Source organism: Hylobates moloch, unplaced genomic scaffold (genome assembly GCF_009828535.3).
Source record: "Hylobates moloch isolate HMO894 unplaced genomic scaffold, HMol_V3 SCAFFOLD_16, whole genome shotgun sequence".
Taxonomy (NCBI): Eukaryota; Metazoa; Chordata; class Mammalia; order Primates; family Hylobatidae; genus Hylobates; species Hylobates moloch.
Window position 1 is genome coordinate 2094690 of NW_026652291.1, and position 17467 is coordinate 2112156.

Genomic DNA, 17467 nt, shown 5'->3' on the forward strand with positions numbered 1-17467 from the left:
ATTTGGTCAGTGTTGCTTTCAGATCACACTTTATCCAAACAGGAAAGCCAGTCAGCCTATAATGAAGTAGTTATTAAAATAAATGTAATGAGTATGTCTACAAAGTACAGTTTAGTGGTTTATTTTGCTAAAATGCACATACATTTGATATAATTTAGTTGAGAAGTTCAGCCAGTTTTTCTCCTTTGTTTGACTTTGTCAATTTCTATCTGGTTTTTAAGAGTCTGAGCTTAGCTTGTACATGCAAGGTTTTGGGGTTTTTTTTTTTTTGAGCACAGCTTTTCAGCTTTTAATTTGTTGGGTATTTTTCTCTTAATAAGTAGAGAAATACTGGCCATCGATTTTTACATATACTACAAGTGTGTTTTTCCAGTACTTTGGTCCCTGTCCCCTCTCCGTCAGCTGTTGGACTCTTGGAACAGTATGTCTTCAATAATTCGGTGTTATTCTGAGATACACGTAGTAGTATACCCTTAGTTATTCTTGAAATAAAACCAGTGTCTTACGCTTGCAGTGGAGAAAGGCTGTGAGTCTGAGGTGGGTGTGCTCTATATATTATCACCTTCACGGACTGTCTGACCTGGATGAGGAGCCCTTTTTTTTTTTTTTGAGATGGAGTCTGGCTCTGTCACCCAGGCTGGAGTGCAGTGGCGTGATCTCGGCTCACTGCAACCTCCGCCTCCCAGGTTCAAGCAATTCTCCTGCCTCAACCTCCCGAGTAGCTGGGATTACAGGTGCCTGCCACAACGCCTGGCTAATTTTTTGTATTTTTAGTAGAGACGGGGTTTCACCATGTTGGCCAAGATGGTCTCGAACTCCCGACCTCAGATGATCCACCCACCTCGGCCTCCCAAAGTGCTGGGATTACAGGTGTGAGCCACTGCGCCCCGCCAAGGAGTCCTTCTTTAATGGAGCCCAGAGCAGGCAGGCCTGGGGGCAGGTGGCCTCCTTGGCTGCAGCTGGTGGCCATGCTGTAAGGAGGTGAGGGTGGTTGTGTGTGGGCCAGGACCCGGGCCCAGGTGACCAGGTCACTGTGCTCTTGTTGAGACAGCCTAGGAAGTATGTGTGTGACGGGGGTTGGGGCCTCACGCTCTGCTCCCTCAGGAGGATGCCCGCGTCTCAAATAAGAATTGACTTTATTTGTAGAAAGAAGAGGAACCTCTGAGACAATTCTGGAAAGATCCACTCCCCAGAGGAGAGTTGTGATAGTGTGATGTGAAACCGTCTTCACTGCTTTGTGACAGAGGTGTGGGAGTCTTTCTGTCTATTCAGCCCTTTCCGGGTGTGTGAGGTGTCCTGACTCCGGCCCTCTCCCAGCCCTAAGTCTAGTGAAGCCGGTGTGCTTGGACTGCGGACGTGCCCGGCTCACTTTGGGCAGTTGTTTATTTTAAGTCCACTACGTGACTGCACTAAGTTTTCCTATTTTTAGCCCTTTCCTATTGTATTTTTTGTTTTGTTTTTTGTTTTTTGGGGTTTCTTTGTTTGTTTTTTGAGATGGAGTCTCACTCGGTCGCCAGGCTAGTGCAGTGGCACGATCTCGGCTCACTGCAAGCTCTGCCTCCCAGGTTCACGCCATTCTCCTGCCTCAGCCTCCCGAGTAGCTGGGACTACAGGCGCCCACCACCACACCCAGCTAATTTTTTGTATTTTTAGTAGAGACAGGGTTTCACCGTGGTCTCGATCTCCTGACCTCGTGATCCACCCGCCTCGGCCTCCCAAAGTGCTGGGATTACAGACGTGAGCCACCGCGCCCGGCCTCCCATTGTATTTTTGTTGTCTTCTCTGCCTGCTTTTATCTTCCAGATGATCCAAACAGAGGTGGTCTTTACAAGCCTCGCAAACGCATGATAGGCCCAGAGCCAAGAGAAACGATGTGTACAGGTTAAAGAGAAACACTCTGGGGGAAATGTGAGCTTTTGAATAAATCCTCTACCACACGTGAGGATTCTTATCACTTATACTGGAAACAGCAATAACCAGGCTCCTAGTGTATCCTTGTGCTGAGGATTGAAGAATCCATCGTGCCACCAGTGGCCATGGAGAAATTCCAGTCTAGTCAGAGAAGGGACGAGGGGAGTCAGCTGCGCCTGGTCTGTCTCAGGTGTGAATGTCTGGTGTCAGGGCAGGTGTCAAGTGCAAGCCGGAAAAAGACCAGTGTCTTAGGGAGGGGTCTCACTGGGCCCTTCAAGGCTGGTTAGAAGTAGGACAGGAGGGGGTGGGTGTGGCGGCTCACACCAGTAATCTTGGCACTTTGGGAGGCTAAGGTGAGAGGACTGCTTGAGCCCAGGAGTTCAAGACCAGCCTGGGCAACACAGACCCCATCGCTACAAAAAAATTAATATAATTTTTTTTTTTTTTTAAAGAAGAAACCCTGGAGAGGGCTGAGCTGGAACAAGGTGGCAGGGGCTGAGGGCAGTGTCCCAGCAAACCTGGCTCTTGATTCTGGGTACAAGCTGGGCCCTAACTGAAGGCCTCTTACATGCAGGTCTGGGGTCGCCCCTGCTGGTCAGGACATGTCCGAGGGCATCTTACAAAATGTTTTGGGTTCTTTTGTTTTTTATTGAAACACGGTCTTAATATGTTGCCCAGGCTGGTCTCGAACTCCTGGGCTCAAGCGATCCTCCTGCCTCAGCCTCCCAAAGTGCTGGGATGACAGACATGAGCTACCACGCTTGCCTTGCCTTTCCATTTTGTGTAGTTATTGCACAGATTTTGGGGTGGGGGGGTTCACCAGGCAGCCTTAGGACTCTGTGTCCCTAGTTCTAGGTCTCTTCAGCTTGTGCCCTTTTTTATGCCAATCACCAGCAGGCTATTTCAGGTCCTCATTCACCTATTTGCCCTCTTGGTCTTTCTAAAAGCACGGCTCTGATCATATGGCTTTTCTGAACAAAAACCTTCAGTGACCTCCACTATTTCACCCGGCCACGTCCCTGCGAGGCCCTGAGTGGTGTGGTCCAGGCTGCCCCAGCAGCCCCAGCTCCACTGCCCGGCCACCTGTGCAAAATGTTCTACATACATTTTAAGGTCTCAGCCCCCCTTGAGGCAGATTTTTCATACTGTCTGTTTCATAGGTGATTCTGAGATTCAGGTGGTCCCTTGCCCAGGGAACTGCCCAGAGTCACTTAGCAAAGGAGGGAAGGACAATTTGGTTACAGTTCACAAGTCATGGACTTACCTGAGAGTTGAAGAAATGGCCGGTGCCTGGGGCACCCCAGGGATTCTAGTTTCATCAGGATGGGGTACAGTCTGGACATCAGGATTTCTGAAAGCTCCCACCTCAGGGAATGCTGACCAAGTAGCTAAAAGCAGGCTGGGGCCCAGACTGCTAGGTTCACATCTCAGCTGTGCCACTTTCTCTCTCTTTTTTTTTTTTTTTTTCTGTCGCCCAAGCTGGAGTGCAGTGGCACAATCTCGGCTCACTGCAACCTCTGCCTCTTGGGTTCAAGCGATTCTCCTGCCTCAGCCTCCCAAGTAGCTGGGACTATAGGCATGCGCCACCATGCCCAGCTGATTTTTGTATTTTTAGTAGAGACGGGGTTTCACCATGTGGCCAGGATGGTCTCCATCTCTTGACCTCGTGATCCGCCCGCCTCAGCCTCCCAAAGTGCCAGGATTACAGGTGTGAGCCACCATGCCCGGTGAGCTGTGCCACTTTCAAAGCTGAGCCCCTGAGCTTCAGTTTCTTCTGAAAGGTGGGCAGTACTTAGCACTTAGGTTTAAAGGATTCAGCTGGTTAATGTGAAACATTCAGATCCAGTATTGTCTCAAAGTCACTGTGTCAGTGAACCGGCATCCCTCATCGTGGACAGACTGTCTTAAACCAGTGCTTTATTCTGTCCACATGTCTTCCACTTGTGAATTACAACTGCAAAAATGTATCTTTCTACAGTAAGGTTGAAGTGAAGTGAAGCTGTTTCCCCCCTTAGGATTCTTTGGTCTTTCCGGAGCTGCCAGGGGTCTCTGACCCCATTTGGTAAGGACTCGGTGCCGCACGCTGCCTCTCCATCTCTGGTCCCCGCTGCGGTTACAGCAAATGGTAGGTTTTCAGTGTGTGTTAGAACCCTTTCAGTTCTCAAGCCGTTTCCCTGTGGCCACGTTTTCAGAAGAATGTTGCCAGTTCCCCACCTTCTGTCTCCCTCTCACACTGGTGTCTGCCCCACCTCAGTCCTCTGTGGGTGTTGGGACACGCAGCTGGGTGGTTCTGAGTGCCGAGCGGAGAGCAAGGTCATCAGATGACTTTGCTGTTCATGGCCCTGGGTTCTGGTGCTCTCAGCCGAAGCCCTCCCTGCCCATCCCTTGGGCCGTGGAGCGTATCTTCTGTTCCTGTACCCTCTTAACACAGTGGCTCACCTGTCTCTCCCATGCAAGGCCACGGTGCCTTTCAAGGCAAGATCTGTCTCTTCATCCATGCAGCCTCAGGTCCTGCAGTAATGGGCACTCACATGCCTTTTGGATAAGCTGTTCTTTGGAAATAGTGTCCTTAGCTCCTGGCACGTAATAGGCATTCAGTGAATACTTGCTGAATAAATGAGTGGAAAAATCTCAGATCTTCAGATAGCTTCAGAGGGTATTTAAAGTCCTTCTGCTTATCGGATCCAAAGGACCTTCTCTCTGCTGCACTTTCCACTGGGGCTGGGATGGCCAATCAATATCTCTCACCTGAGGCCACCTCATCCCCCTGACAGCCCGGGTGGAATCAGAAGTGCCTCCCACTCGGTCCCTGGGGCAGGAGGGCCAGCAGGCCAGAGCAGGTCACACCCTGCCGCAGAGAAGCAAGGCCTCTCCCATTCCAGAGCCCTTGGCTGACCACCCAGCCACGGAGGCCAGGCTGGCTGGAGCCTCTGAAGATGAGGGGTGGCGATGTTGGCTTCTGTCTCTGAAATTCGTCTGCTCGTGCTTGTGATGCTGAAATGAGCAGTTAGCTCTGTGATTCCTGAGCCTGGGCCGACCTGCATGTCCGCAGTGCTGTTGGAAAGGACCAGGGAGGGGCAGTGTCAGGGCCAGTGCATGCCTAGTGTGCCCTTCCGACCGATTTGAGATGACGAGGAATCTTCCTGGTTGCTGGGCGAGGTACTTGAAGGAAACCCACTAAGCTGTGGGGGTGAGGAGGACTGAGGGAGTGCAGCTGAGCCTTGGGGTGGACTCTCCATTTAACTAGCATCTGCCGAGTGCCTATGAGGTGCCGGGGACAAAGGCATGGACCCGGGGCAAGGATCCGTGCAGAGGCCACGTGGCTTTCTGAGAGATCCATCGCAAGGAGCATTGGCCGGATGTGATGGGGTGGTTGAGAAGCCCAGGGAGGCTTCCTGGCAGAGGTGGGAGGTTAGCTGGTCACGGACAAGAAGTGGAACGTGACAGGAAGTGCAGGAGTTCGTCTCCTTCCCAGGCAAGACTGTAGTTGTGAACACACTGTTCCAGTCGGCAGGCTGGGAGCTTCATCAGAGTGAGAGTGCTGGCAGCCGCCACCGCTGCTGGGGCCTGGAGGGCCGGGCAGGGCCAGCCAAGCTGGACCACGAGCTGCTGGGGCAGGGTTGGGGCCTGAGAGTCCTCCAAGGGACAGGAGGCAGGTCTGCTCTCCACAGGGTGAGGGAGAGAAGGGGACCTGAGAGAGTCGGGGTGGGGCCTAAGAGCTGCGCTTCAGCCATGAGGAGGGGCAGCCGTGGATGGTTTTTAGCCTGGGGAGTGACGGGCCATGCTTCCCTTTGGGATGGCCCCAGCAGGACAGCGCCCCGCCAGTCCACATGAGCCAGCGGCCGCTGTGCCATGCCTGCTCTTCCAGGCCACCTCCACCCCCACAGTCGCGCCCGACTCTGGTCCCCAGTGGACATCGGCCCTTCCGACAGCTTGTGTGTGCCCCGTGGTGCCCCCCCATCCCCACCTAGCACTGTTCCAGGTGGGCGGGCATCCACTCAGCCTCTCCCTGGTGCTCACCCAGCTCCCTCCAAGACAGAAATGAGACCAGCAGAGACGCTCTGTGGGAGGCTGTCCATGAGCCCCAGAGCCCCAGGAGGGCCCTCCAGGCTGGTCCCGCCAGCCCAGGGTGCAGCACTGCCTGAGGTGACGTGGGGGGCTGCAGGTGCCTGGCAGTTCAGATACTGGAGCTCCCAGTGGGAGGGATGGCTAGCCACTCACCCAGAACCTTCCCAGAATGGGGAAGGAGAGAGCCCACTTGCGGGAACATCAACAGGATTTTGAGGACACAGTTCTGGAGCTGAAGGCCTGCAGCGAGCCTGGTGCAGGATGAGGCGTCAGACCTGGGCCCCTCCCAGGCCGCTGGGTTCCAGTGCTCCCGCCAGGTCCTCTGTGCCCACCAAGCCTCACCCTGGTCATAAGCGGCCCAGGGCAGGTTTTCTTTTCAGGCTGAGAACTGGGCCTCTGGGCCTGGTGAGGGGCAGTGGCCCAGCGGTGGCCACCTCCCAAGGCTCCTCTGTGGGGTAGGACACCCCTGCCAGGAAGGGCCGGTGTCCCAGCCCTGGGGTGGGGAGCAGAGCCTTTCCCTAGGAGCCTGGGCTTCCAGCCCTCCCTCCCCACCCAGCCAGTCTGGTGGGGGAAGGAACCACCTCGGATTTGATTGAGGAAGACTTTTTTTTTCTTTTTCTTTTATTTATTTAAAAGGCTTTCCAGCAAAGACCGGAAAACCTGCTAGTCAAATTCTAGAAGAGCTGTAACACTGGAAGAGACATTTTTGTAGCTAAGTTCATGAACAAATTCACACGCTCCACACTGCTGCCTTCTCGGCCTCCCTTTCCCCAGCCGACCTCCATCACCTGCCCCTGCCCTCAAAGCACCGAGTCCCCCAGGGCCTGTGCCTCAGGGCAGCTGCCAGGCCCCACCGGGGGCTGTCTCCCTCCCTCGGGGACACGCTCAGAGCTGCACTGGCTGGGGAGGCTCTGGGCGGAAGGGTGGAGAGACAAAGAGGTCTTTGTGTCCCTCTGGCTGGACGGGAGGACAGACGGGTCAGCCAAGGCTGTGTGACTGGTGAGGCCCATCCGAGGTCCCAGACTCCTGCCACCACCTACCTGGGGCCCTGACATGTGCAAGACATCTCTGTGTGCCTCAGTTTCCCGGCTGCGAGGTGGGGTCAGTCCACGCACCATCCTGCCTCCGCACCTGGCTTCCCGCCCAGCATCACCAGCCCTCACAGCTTCACGTTCCTGCTGTTTGCCACTTTGGTGTCTTTGCTGGCCCCTTCCCCACAGGCACGTGAACTCGCCGCATCCCCAGCGCTTTCACAGACTGGCGAGGGCTGGGAAGGGCAGACCCACAGAGGACCACAGCCGTGTGGGGTGGGGCACCCAGGACTGCTGCATGGACCAGGAGGGAGGAAGAAGACAAGCCCTGTCCTGGCAGCTCGGAGGCCCTGCGCCTGCAGAGGCCACTGCGGGGCAAGGTCGGGCAGGGCCGGGATCTGGCTCTGGCCTAGGTGAGGGGTGGCCAGGTCAGAAGCAGAAGGAGCTCCCCAGGGCCGCCTCTGTCACCTCATTTTCCTGCCAGGCCTGGGGCAGGGAGGGTGCCCAGCAAGCATCTGCGGGCTGACAGAAGGGCATGGTGCCCGAGGCTCAGTGTGGCTGGGAGCCAGGACAGAGCCATCTTCCCACCCCTGGGTCGCAGGCCAGCCCTTCCCAGGTTGGGCAGGCTGGGCATAGAGAGGCACCAGGGCCGTGCTCACAGGGACAGAAATGGAGGCAGAGGGCCAGCCGGGCTCCTCGAGGTCCCCCTCCCCTCTGCTGTCTCTGGGTGTACCAGTCACCCAGAGAGGGTGACAGTGGAACGGCTGCTGTCTGGTGCTGGGTCACGGGCAGAAACAGCCTCATGGCCAGGCCACCTGATGGCCATTCCCACAGGAAGGACTGGCTTCTGTGCTGTGTCCCAGCTCTGGCATGACCAAGCCATCCTCTGACCACCAGCAGCCACACCTGGCTTCAAAGAAGAGCCCAGTGGGCCACGTGGACCCCAGCAGGCACCACATGCCAGATGTCAGCTGCAGTCAGTCTCCAACCACAGTGCCTGCGCTCTGCCCCACCCTGCCTCATCATCCTCAGAGGACTTAGCACAATGCCAGGGGCCCTGCCACCTGAGACCCTGAAGACATAAAACTTGTTCCGTTCCTGCTTGTATCCCTAGTACCTAGAGCAGCACCTGGCTCAACACGCTAACACCTGTGGGTGCACTCTGCATGTGGCGTGGACCCCGGGGGCAGCAGGAGCAGAGCCGAGGGGGATGGTTTTGCCTCCTGAGTCGGGGAACATGCTGCAAAACTCCGTGTGCACCTGTCTTGTGGGGCATGGGGGGTCAGCAGGAACCAGCGCCCTCAGGTGTGGCTGGGTGTGCATGAGCCCTGTGCATGTGCCCCAGGATCACCCGTGATGGGGGAGTCAGGGCCCCGCTGGGTGCACCCTTTACATGGAGCCTGGCCCAGAGGCAGGGCCTTCGGGTGGAGGGGCACGCCCTTGCTGATGGCCAGAGATGAAAGTGAGACCCAGAAAGAGATCAGGAAACCGGGGTGCTCAGATTCTCCTGGGGGCTCCTCCAACTCCGCTCCTCCAGCACAGCCGGCATTTCTCTGCACGTGGGGATGTAAAGGAAAATGAAGACTTTTCAAAAGCAGAGCCCAGAGCCAGGGCCAGGCACACTGGAGGCCCTGGAAGAACTTCAGGCAGCGGGTAGGGGACAGCGCCAGGACTGCCAGGTCTCTCTAGGCCCCACGAGCCAAGGGAGGTTTGGAGGCTTTGCTGAATGCCCCTGGGGACAGCAGTGGGGTTGGGGGAGGGGGTCAGGGAAAGGATTTGGGGGTAGTGAGGACGGCACCAGGGGATGGGGGCACCCAGGGTTCTGGCCTGGCTGGCAGGAGGAGGGGTTAGCCATGGGGTCGGGGTCACAGAAGCATGGGCAGCAGAACCCACTGGGCCTCGCCGATAGCTGCTTATTAAAGGCACTGGGATACAAAAATTATCTGGGTGTGGTGGCGGGCGCCTGTAGTCCCAGCTACTCGGGAGGCTGAAGCACGAGAATCGCTTGAACTAGGAGGCAGAGGTTGCAGTGAGCCGAGATCGCGCCACTGCACTCCAGCCCAGGCGACAGAGCAAGACTGTCACACACAAAAAATAAAAAATGGAAAAAAAAAACTAAAAAATGTGCTGGGGATGTCAAAGTGCAGGCGTGGGGCAGTGAGGCGCCCAGCTGCCTTCTTGAGCTGTGGTCTGGTCTGGGCACTGCCCGCAGATGGCTACAGCAGCCCCTGAAAGGAAAAGCAGGCATCCCAGCACCAACGTGGCTATGCAGGTGGTCCTGGGGAAGAGTGTGCAGGCTGGACGGCTGGAGCAAGGACCCCCAGGTTGGAGCCGGGCAGGCAGGGGAGAGTCTGCAGGGCCAGATCCCACAGAGCCTTAGGGTAGCAGGCCCCTACCGGGGCAGGACTGCATCCCTGAGAGCACAGCACCAGTCCCAGGCTGCCCCTGGGCTGGGTTCTCCTGGGGGGAGCCCCCCAGGCCTGGGCCACAGCAGCCCACCAAGCCTGGCCCAGTGACTGCCATGAACCCCACACCAGCAGTAGGTCTGTGCCAGGGCAGACCCGATAGCCCGCCCCAGGGGGTGCCTCTAGCTGAATGTGCAAGGCCTGTCCCTGCTGGGCCTGGGCTGTTCTGGCCCGTTCCCTCGTCCAGTCCCAGTGCACATGGGCCCCCCGCCCAGCTCAGCATCAGCACTGGCCAGGCTGGGTGGAGGGAGGACCCCAGACAGACCCTGCTACCTGCCGCCCTCCGCACAGTCCCTGGCCTGCAGGGTGGCTCACCTGCACGGCACGTGGCTCCCTGACCTTGGAGGTCCCACGAATGCCTTGCGCCTAACCCCCCAGGCCCCCCCTGGCCTGCTTGGTTCTCCCATGTCTGGTCACCAGGCGGCGCCCAAGGCCAGGTTTTGCCGAGCCCAGAACACCAGAAGTGGTCTGGGGCCAGCCGGCCGGCGCAGCTGTCCTGCCTGGGCCACGCCGGCTGCACCTGCCCTGGCCAATGGTGGACAGGTGGCCATGGCATCGCCTGAGCTGCGCTTCTGTTCTGGGGGTGGATGGCACTTGCGCGGGGCATCCAGTGACCACCTGCTACCATCATGGGTTGGTACGGAGCCCCCGCAGATCTGGCAGTCTCTAACCTGCCCCCCCCAACCCCCCTAACTCTGCCACAGGCAGCCTGCCTTGCCTGCCGGTGTGGTTCTGTCATCAGGATGGTGGTGGCTCACAGCCAGCTGGCAGCGGCTTGTCCTTCCCCATGGCAGGGCCTGTGGGCAAGGCCTGTGCCATCAGCCCTGCGTCTCTGCACAGGTGGCCCCTTCCTTGGACCCTGGCCTGGCCCTCCTGGGTAATTTGTGCTCCTCTTCCACACCCCAAGCCAAATGCCACTTCCGGCAAGAAGCCTTTGGTGACCTCCCCGACCACTTCCCTGGGTGCTGACCCCATCCTTGGCCGATGGGGTCACCATACTGCACAGTGGTGTTGGCAGCAGCCAGGACAGCTCAGGCAGCCGTGCAGCAGGCAGGGGTCACTGCTGCGAACAGCCGCCCCGGAGCCGCCTCCACGCCGCACAGGGCAGCCGGTGGGCAGGGTGTGGGGCCGTGGCACTGGCTGCCTTGTGCCTCCCTGGGCCCAGTGGGGGCTCTGGGTGTGGTAATGGAGAATCAGCGCCTGCCCTCCAGCCTGGCTTCTTGGTGATGGAGGCCTCTGCCCAAAGCGAGACTCAGCGCCTGTCGCTGCAGCTGCAGGAACAAGCCAGGCCCTCGCACCCTGGCCTCTACGCCCCCAAGTTCTCCCTGCCTTGCCCTTTCTCCCTCATTGCCCTAAAAGACCTCGGTGCCAGCAGACACACCTGCCACAGGGTCACCGAGGCAGCTGCCTCTGTGAAGCCCCCCTCTCCCTCAGGAAGCTGTTTGGGGCCTCTCGGTACCCACTCCTGACCTGCCCTAAGCCCAGCCCTGCCTTCTGAGAGCACCTCTGGGCACATCTCACACAGCACCGCGCTCAGGAGGGCTGCGGGGGGACTCAGCGGCTTTGTGACGAGGGCCCCGCCTGTCAGCCTCAGCTCCAGCCTGTCCCAGGGGCCTCAGATTCTAACAGGCAGCAGCATTTACCCCAAAAGACAGATGCACTCCTGGGGAAGCCGCAGCCTCCGTGGCAGTGCCAAGAGCTGTGGGCCTCCTGCTGGTAAAGGGACCGCCGGGTCCTCACTGGCCCCTCAGGAGCCGGTGGTGGCACGCGTGGGGCAAGGACCTCGGCCAGCTCTGTACTGTTGGGCTGGAGGCTGAGGCACGGGTCAGAGGGCCCAGCCGTGGTCTTCAGAGAGGGCTGGGTGTTCCCAGCGTTCCCACCCTGCAGCCTATAGCCCATTCCCTCTCCAGAACGCCAACTGCAAGGAAGCCGTCCTGCCCCTTGGTGGGGTCGTCATCAGCAGGTTTCAGGGCAGCCAGGGACCTCGGGGCCATCTGTCTCCCCAGACACCCAGGTTCTCCACCCTGTGACGTCAGCTGACAACAGGAGCCAGGCTGGGCCACCCAAGGCCTCTCGTGCCTCAAGAGACCGACACCCTCCTGCCACACCCCGGCAAAGCGTCGCCGCCCGGCCCCCTCCATGCCATCTCTAGGCTGCTTTGTCCTGCGTGTAGGGCTGGTGGTGCCCACCCCACTGTGGGGCTGTGAGCACCCAATGGGGCGCTTGGTGTCCAGTGGCCGGCGAGGCGCTGGCCCAGCAGGAAGGGCCCAGCCTCAGCTCACCGGCATCAGAAGTCCCAGTCCTCCCAGCACAGGGCCTTGAGTCTGTCCCACAGGCCCAGCAGTGGAGAGTAGGGTTCAGGTTAGCTTGTCCCCTGAATTCTAGGCCCCCAGCCTCCTCCCCAAGGTCAGCAATGACCTCTCAGTCTCAGCAGGTGGCTGAGATGGGGTAGCCCCTGGCCTTGCACGTTCATGCCCACCACCACGTGTGCTCTGCTCGGAGGCCCCGCACTGGCCTGGGGCCCCTGGGGCCTGGGTGTGAACCTGAAGGCTGCAGCCCCAGGGCACACTAAGGACTGAGCGCCTGCCTGTGGCTATGGGGTGTATGCATGTGTGTGGCACGTGTACACGTATGTGTGAGCACGTGCACATTCCTGTGCGTGTGTGTGTGCTGTGTGGCTGTGAGCATGTGTGCGCTGTGGGTTTGAGGGTGTAACGAAGTGGGACAATTAGTCTGCCCCCCAGCAGCCTGTGGGTGAAGGCTCTGAGGCCCCCCGACTGGGATGGGGCCCGGCCAGGGGCTGGGAGGGCCAACTGGCAGGCTCTGCGTCCTGGGAACATGCCCAGAGGAAGCCTGCCCAGGCGGCGGCGGCACCATAGCAACGCTGCACAAAGCGCTGTCCTACTTACACCCGCCCCCGCCCATCTTGCTTCGCTGCCGGGGAGGGGGCATAGGGCCTCTGGGGCTCCTGGGGGAGCCACGCACCCCAGCCTGTGGTCGCTCGGTGCCCCGGAAGCCTCAGGCCTCCTCCTGGCCTGGGCCAGGCCTGCAGACACTCCTGCCCATCCACACACAGGGGTGAAGACGAGGTGCAGGGAGGTCCAGCACCCGGCAGGCGCCCCCGGCCCTGGGCAGCTGTGGACCTAGTGGCTCTGTAAGGCTTTGAAGGTTTCCCAGCCCCAGAAATCTGGGAGTCTTGGCTCTGCTGATGACTGCAAGGCAAGCTCAGGCCTCAGGTGTTGGGGGCTGGAGGTCAGGCCAGGAGCTGCTCGCATGCCCTGCTCACAGGACAAGGCCCTTCACACCCTCTGGCCTACCCACTTGGCCTTCTGTCATCCGCATGGCCAGGACACCTCCTGGGCCTGGCAGTGAGCCCTGCTGACCAGCACACCCCGTGCCTGCCTCCCGGACCCAGCCTGACCTGGGCCTGCTGCCTCCTCCTGCAGGAAGCCCACCTGGTCTGGCCTGATGTGCTCAGTGCCTTGGGGATGGAGCATGTGCCCAGTGCCTGGGAGGCAGAGGAACAGGCCTTGGGAGCTGTGCCTGAGTAGCAGTGGACATCTGTGGGACTCTCAGGCCACCTGTCTCTCTGTGCTGGCCACACTGCTCTCTGCATTGGCCACCCTGGGCCACCAGGCCCCAGTGCTCAAGACGGGGTACAGGGAGGTGGTGGGGGGGGACAGTGTCCTGCGGGGGGCTGGGAAGCCAGGCCGAGGGCCAGCAAGGCTGTGAGGACACTTTGTGGGTCACCTGGACCCTGGGGACTGGAAGCCCTTGGCCACATGTGGGGGGTGGGTGTCACTCAACACCACACATTGAAAATCAAATATTTTCCTGAGCTCTCCTGGAGGCCTGGGGCGGCCTGCTGCGTGCACTTGGGCTTGGCGGCTGTGGCCGCTGCCCTGCTGGGTGACCTGCTAGGTGACCGTGCTCAGCAGGGATCTTCCCACCTGCCCCAGCCCAGGCCCTGGGGCTTTTGGGCAGCTCTGACTCGTCTGTCCTAGTTCCCCCTCCAGACTGGGCACCCCCACCCCTCACCCACTGCTCCCTCATGCATCAGATGCATCCCCTCTGTGTCCCCAGGGCCTTCACACGGCCTGCCTGGGCCAGCGCCCAGCAGCCATCTGCAGAATGAAGGAATGGGCCGAACGAATGAATGAAGCTTGAAGGGGCGGCCCCATGCACCTCACATGTAAGTTGGGGGCTTGGTTGTCTGTTTGCACCAAGTGACCGTCTCCCAGGGTCAGAGTAGTTGCCGTCCCTTCCCCCACCTTGGCCCCCCCTGATTTATGCTACGAGGGGAGCCAGCCACTCACTGGTCCCCTGCCTGGCAGCGGCTTTGTCCCCAGGCGGATTCCCAACGGCTGCCTTTGGGAAGAAAGGGCCCTTCTCCGGCCGGTGGTGAGGTCACCAGGAGGGGCCCAGCGCACACAAAGGCCGCCCTCCCCGCCCCGCCCTGCTGGCAGCTGCCTCTTTGTCCCCAGGAGAGACGCTGAGGGGCCCCAGCTCAGCCTTGGAGGAGCCTGGCCTTCCATCCCAGAGGGGGCACAGAGCGGGGAAGGGGCAGGAGCAACCCCAACCCTGACTTTGCTCCTGATCAAGTGGCAACACCTGTTGAGGGGGAGCCCCTCCAGAGGCCTCCCCTGGGGAGGGGCTGTGTCCAGCTGTCTGCCTGGGTCCCCAGGAGAGGCAGGCGAGCTTCTAGGGGTGGGGACGGCAGCTGCAGGAAGGGGCGGGGAACCTGAGGTGTTAGGAGCTGCCTGGGCGTCTGACACTGGTGAGGGGGGCTCTGGGGGTAACCATCCAGACGTGTGGACCAGCCGCTAAAACCATGCCTCCCTGGCGTGCACGTGGTGGAGGAGCTGGCAGGCCTGGGGCACTCCTGGGCACTTCCAATGCCAGCCTCAAGGAGACTCCCACGAGCCCAGTTGGGGAGCTCCTGAGGGTACCCCTGAGACGGGCAGAGGACTGAGGCTCAGAGAGGGCAAGGCCTTTGGCCAAAGCCCCGCCCAGGGTGGTAGGGCTAGGACCCACCCCTGCCCCGGCCTCCCTGCCTCCCCCAGGCAGTGCACAAAGGAGGCATCCCTCCCCATGGAGGGCACTGGACACCTCCTGGTGTGGGGCAAAGGGCCCAGTGAGGCCAGCGAGGAGCGGGTGGCAGAGACCAGAGTGGCAAAAGCTATGCAAACAGAGCAGCGGGGGCTGAGACCACGGGAGGGTGGTGGCACTGCCCGGCAGGTTCCACTGTGTGTTCACGGAGCGCCTACTGTGCGCCTGGCCCACCCAGGACAGAAAGGAACTGTGTACATTCTTGGCCCACACGGAATGTGTGCTTTAGCCAGGACCCTGGGTGCCACTGGAGACAGCAGCTGGGGTCTGACCTCTACCCTCAGGGCTGGGGGAAGAGGCAGGGGCTGAGGCCAAGGGATGGAGGGCGTGCGTTGGGGGAGGGCGAGGGCTGGCCGCTGTGCCCAGAAGCTCAGGAACTGTCTATGAGGTGGGGAAGGCCACCAGGCACGGCGACCTCCTAGCCTCCCTCCTCCTGGCCACCAGCTGTGCCCAGAGCTCCTTAGCAGGCCATCCACGGAGTGGGGGATGTGGAGCTTGAAGGGAGTGGCACACACCCTCCAGAGGCCCTGCAGTGTGGCTCTGGCAGAGCCTGGCTGGCAGGGCTGGGAGCTACTGAGTCTGGGGCCAGGAGGGGGGTGGCAGGGGATGGAGGATGGAGGCTCCACCAGAACTCCAAGCCCTGTTCTGAACCCCATGAGGGCCCGCCTGCACCTGGGGGTACCAGCCAGGCAGGCACAGTCAGAGGCAGCAGAGGCGGGGAGTGCAGGCGCCCCGAGACAGAGGCCACGAGGAGGTGAGCAGGCCAGGGCTCGGGGCTGCAGGAGCCATCGAGGGCACCCTCCGACCAGGTCCCCAGCTGGGTGGGGGCTGGCGTCAGGGAGTGTTGAAGCCCCACCAGGAGGGTGGCTGCCCTTCACCCTGAGGGGCCAGGCAGCCAGTGAGCCTCAGTGGCCTAAGGGTGGGGGTGCACGCCACATTGCTGAGGGACAAGTGTGACCTGGGACCCTCCAGGTTCCCCCGCCAAGAAGCGTCTCCTTCCCTGTTGCCTGGCACCTGGAATGTCTATTGTGCCTGTAGCTTAGCAACAAGCCTGTCGCCCCCACTGTCCCCACCCCATCCATGGCCGGCCCCCCACCCACAGCTGGTCCGGCATTCCTCCGCAGGGCCTGTGTCTCTGCAGGCCCAGGGCTTCCAGGCAGGGGCCAGGCCCCGGACTGCATTCTGCCTGCGTGTGCCGTACCAGCACCCTGGGTGACAGGCTGGGTCCTGCCAGCTACCAGTGCCGGCCACTGGCCTGGGGCATCTCTTTTTTTATTTTTTAATTATTTGTAGAGACAGGGTTTCCTTGTGTTGCCCAGGCTGGGCTCAAGCGATCCTCCCATCTTGGCCTCAGGCATGAGCCACCACACCCAGTCTCCTTTTTTAAAAAATAAAAACTTTGGGAAATTGTCAAAGAAATGCACCAACAAAATCGTGTGAAGAATCCTGTATGCAGCTCCCAGGAGTCTGTGGCCAGCCTGGTTTGAGGTCTACTCCCCTTCCTCCCCAACCCTGTTATTCAGAGTTGGATCTCAGCCACCCTGTCATTCCCCAGCACTTTGTCAGCATGCCCGCAAATGTGGCCACTCCTTAAACTCACAAAACAGCCACTCAAGCTTCAAACTTCCCAACTGTCCTATTTTGTAAAAGACATTTGGTTTATTCAAATTGGGGCCCAGCAGGGTCTGCACACAGTGACCTGCTGTTGCTGCCTCAGTTTCTCTCTGGGAGCACGAGGGCATTCGCAGTGGAGCAGCAGGGAGCGACAGGGTCTGGGGTTCAGAAGCAGACAGTCCAGCCAAACCGGGTGAAACTGAGCTGCAACTGACAGCGCAGCCTCAGAGGATCAACCAGCCGCTTGCAGGAAGCTGCCAGAGAGCTGCCGCTTCAGTTAATAAAGGCGGTTGTTTAAGAAATAAAAAGAAATGTTTGCGAGACTCCTGGGTCTTCCAGCAGTGATTCTCAAATTTGAGTACCAGAGCCACCTGGAGGCTTGGGGAAAGGGGGTCCCCTGGGCCCTGCCTTGGAGTTCCGGCTCAGCGGGGCGGGGCCCGGGGGGGATGGCGCTGACCAGCAGGTCCAGGGGTCACATCTTGAGATGCTTAGTGTCACGGGCACTTCAGGAACATACCTGTGGCTAAAGTTTAGCAATGGTGTCACCTAGAACACGAGAAGAACTGCCTTGTGGGTTTTTAAAGAACCAGCCAGGCGCGGTGGCTCACGCCTGTAATCCCAGCACTTTGGGAGGATGAGGTGGACGGATCTCGAGGTCAGGAGATCGAGACCATCCTGGCTAACACAGTGAAACCCCGTCTCTACTAAAAATACAAAAAAAAAAAAAAAAAAATTAGCCGGGCAAGGTGGCAGATGCCTGTAGTCCCAGCTACTTGGGAGGCTGAGGCGGGAGAATGGTGTGAAGCCGGGAGGCGGAGCTTACAGTGAGCCGAGATCGTGCTACTGCACTTCAGCCTGGGCAACAGAGCGAGACTCCGTCTCCAAAAAAAAAAGATTAAAGAACGAAAATCAGCATGCCTGGCATGTGGTAGGCATATCTATCTCTCTGTGCAGGAAGCACCTACTATGCTGCTACGAGGATGGCTTCAGCACCCACCTGGTGGCAGCATACCCAGGTGACAGCACAGATGCAGGCTCTGAGGGCCTGTGACACCACCCACCTCAGCCCTCTTAAGGCTGCTCTGGGACGAGGAGGGCCCGACACGGAAAAATGGATAGGAAACAAGACGGGGTGAAGTCTTGGGCTGGGGGAAACAAGCCCCCAAAAGCCTGGCGGGGCAGGATGGCCTGCTCTGACCCATGTCCTTCAACCATGTTAGAAGAGCCCAGGACAGACCGAGAGGGGCGAGAGGAGGGCGGCTTGGGGCA

The 17467-nt window shown here is 59.5% G+C and overlaps 1 non-coding gene across 1 annotated transcript; it reads right to left on the reverse strand.

The window, feature by feature from the left end:
* Positions 1-6611: 6611 nt before the first annotated feature.
* On the reverse strand, positions 6612-6673 carry LOC116456402 (U7 small nuclear RNA). The gene has a single exon (XR_004244636.1). It is a non-coding gene; the product is annotated as a U7 small nuclear RNA (small nuclear RNA).
* Positions 6674-17467: the final 10794 nt, after the last annotated feature.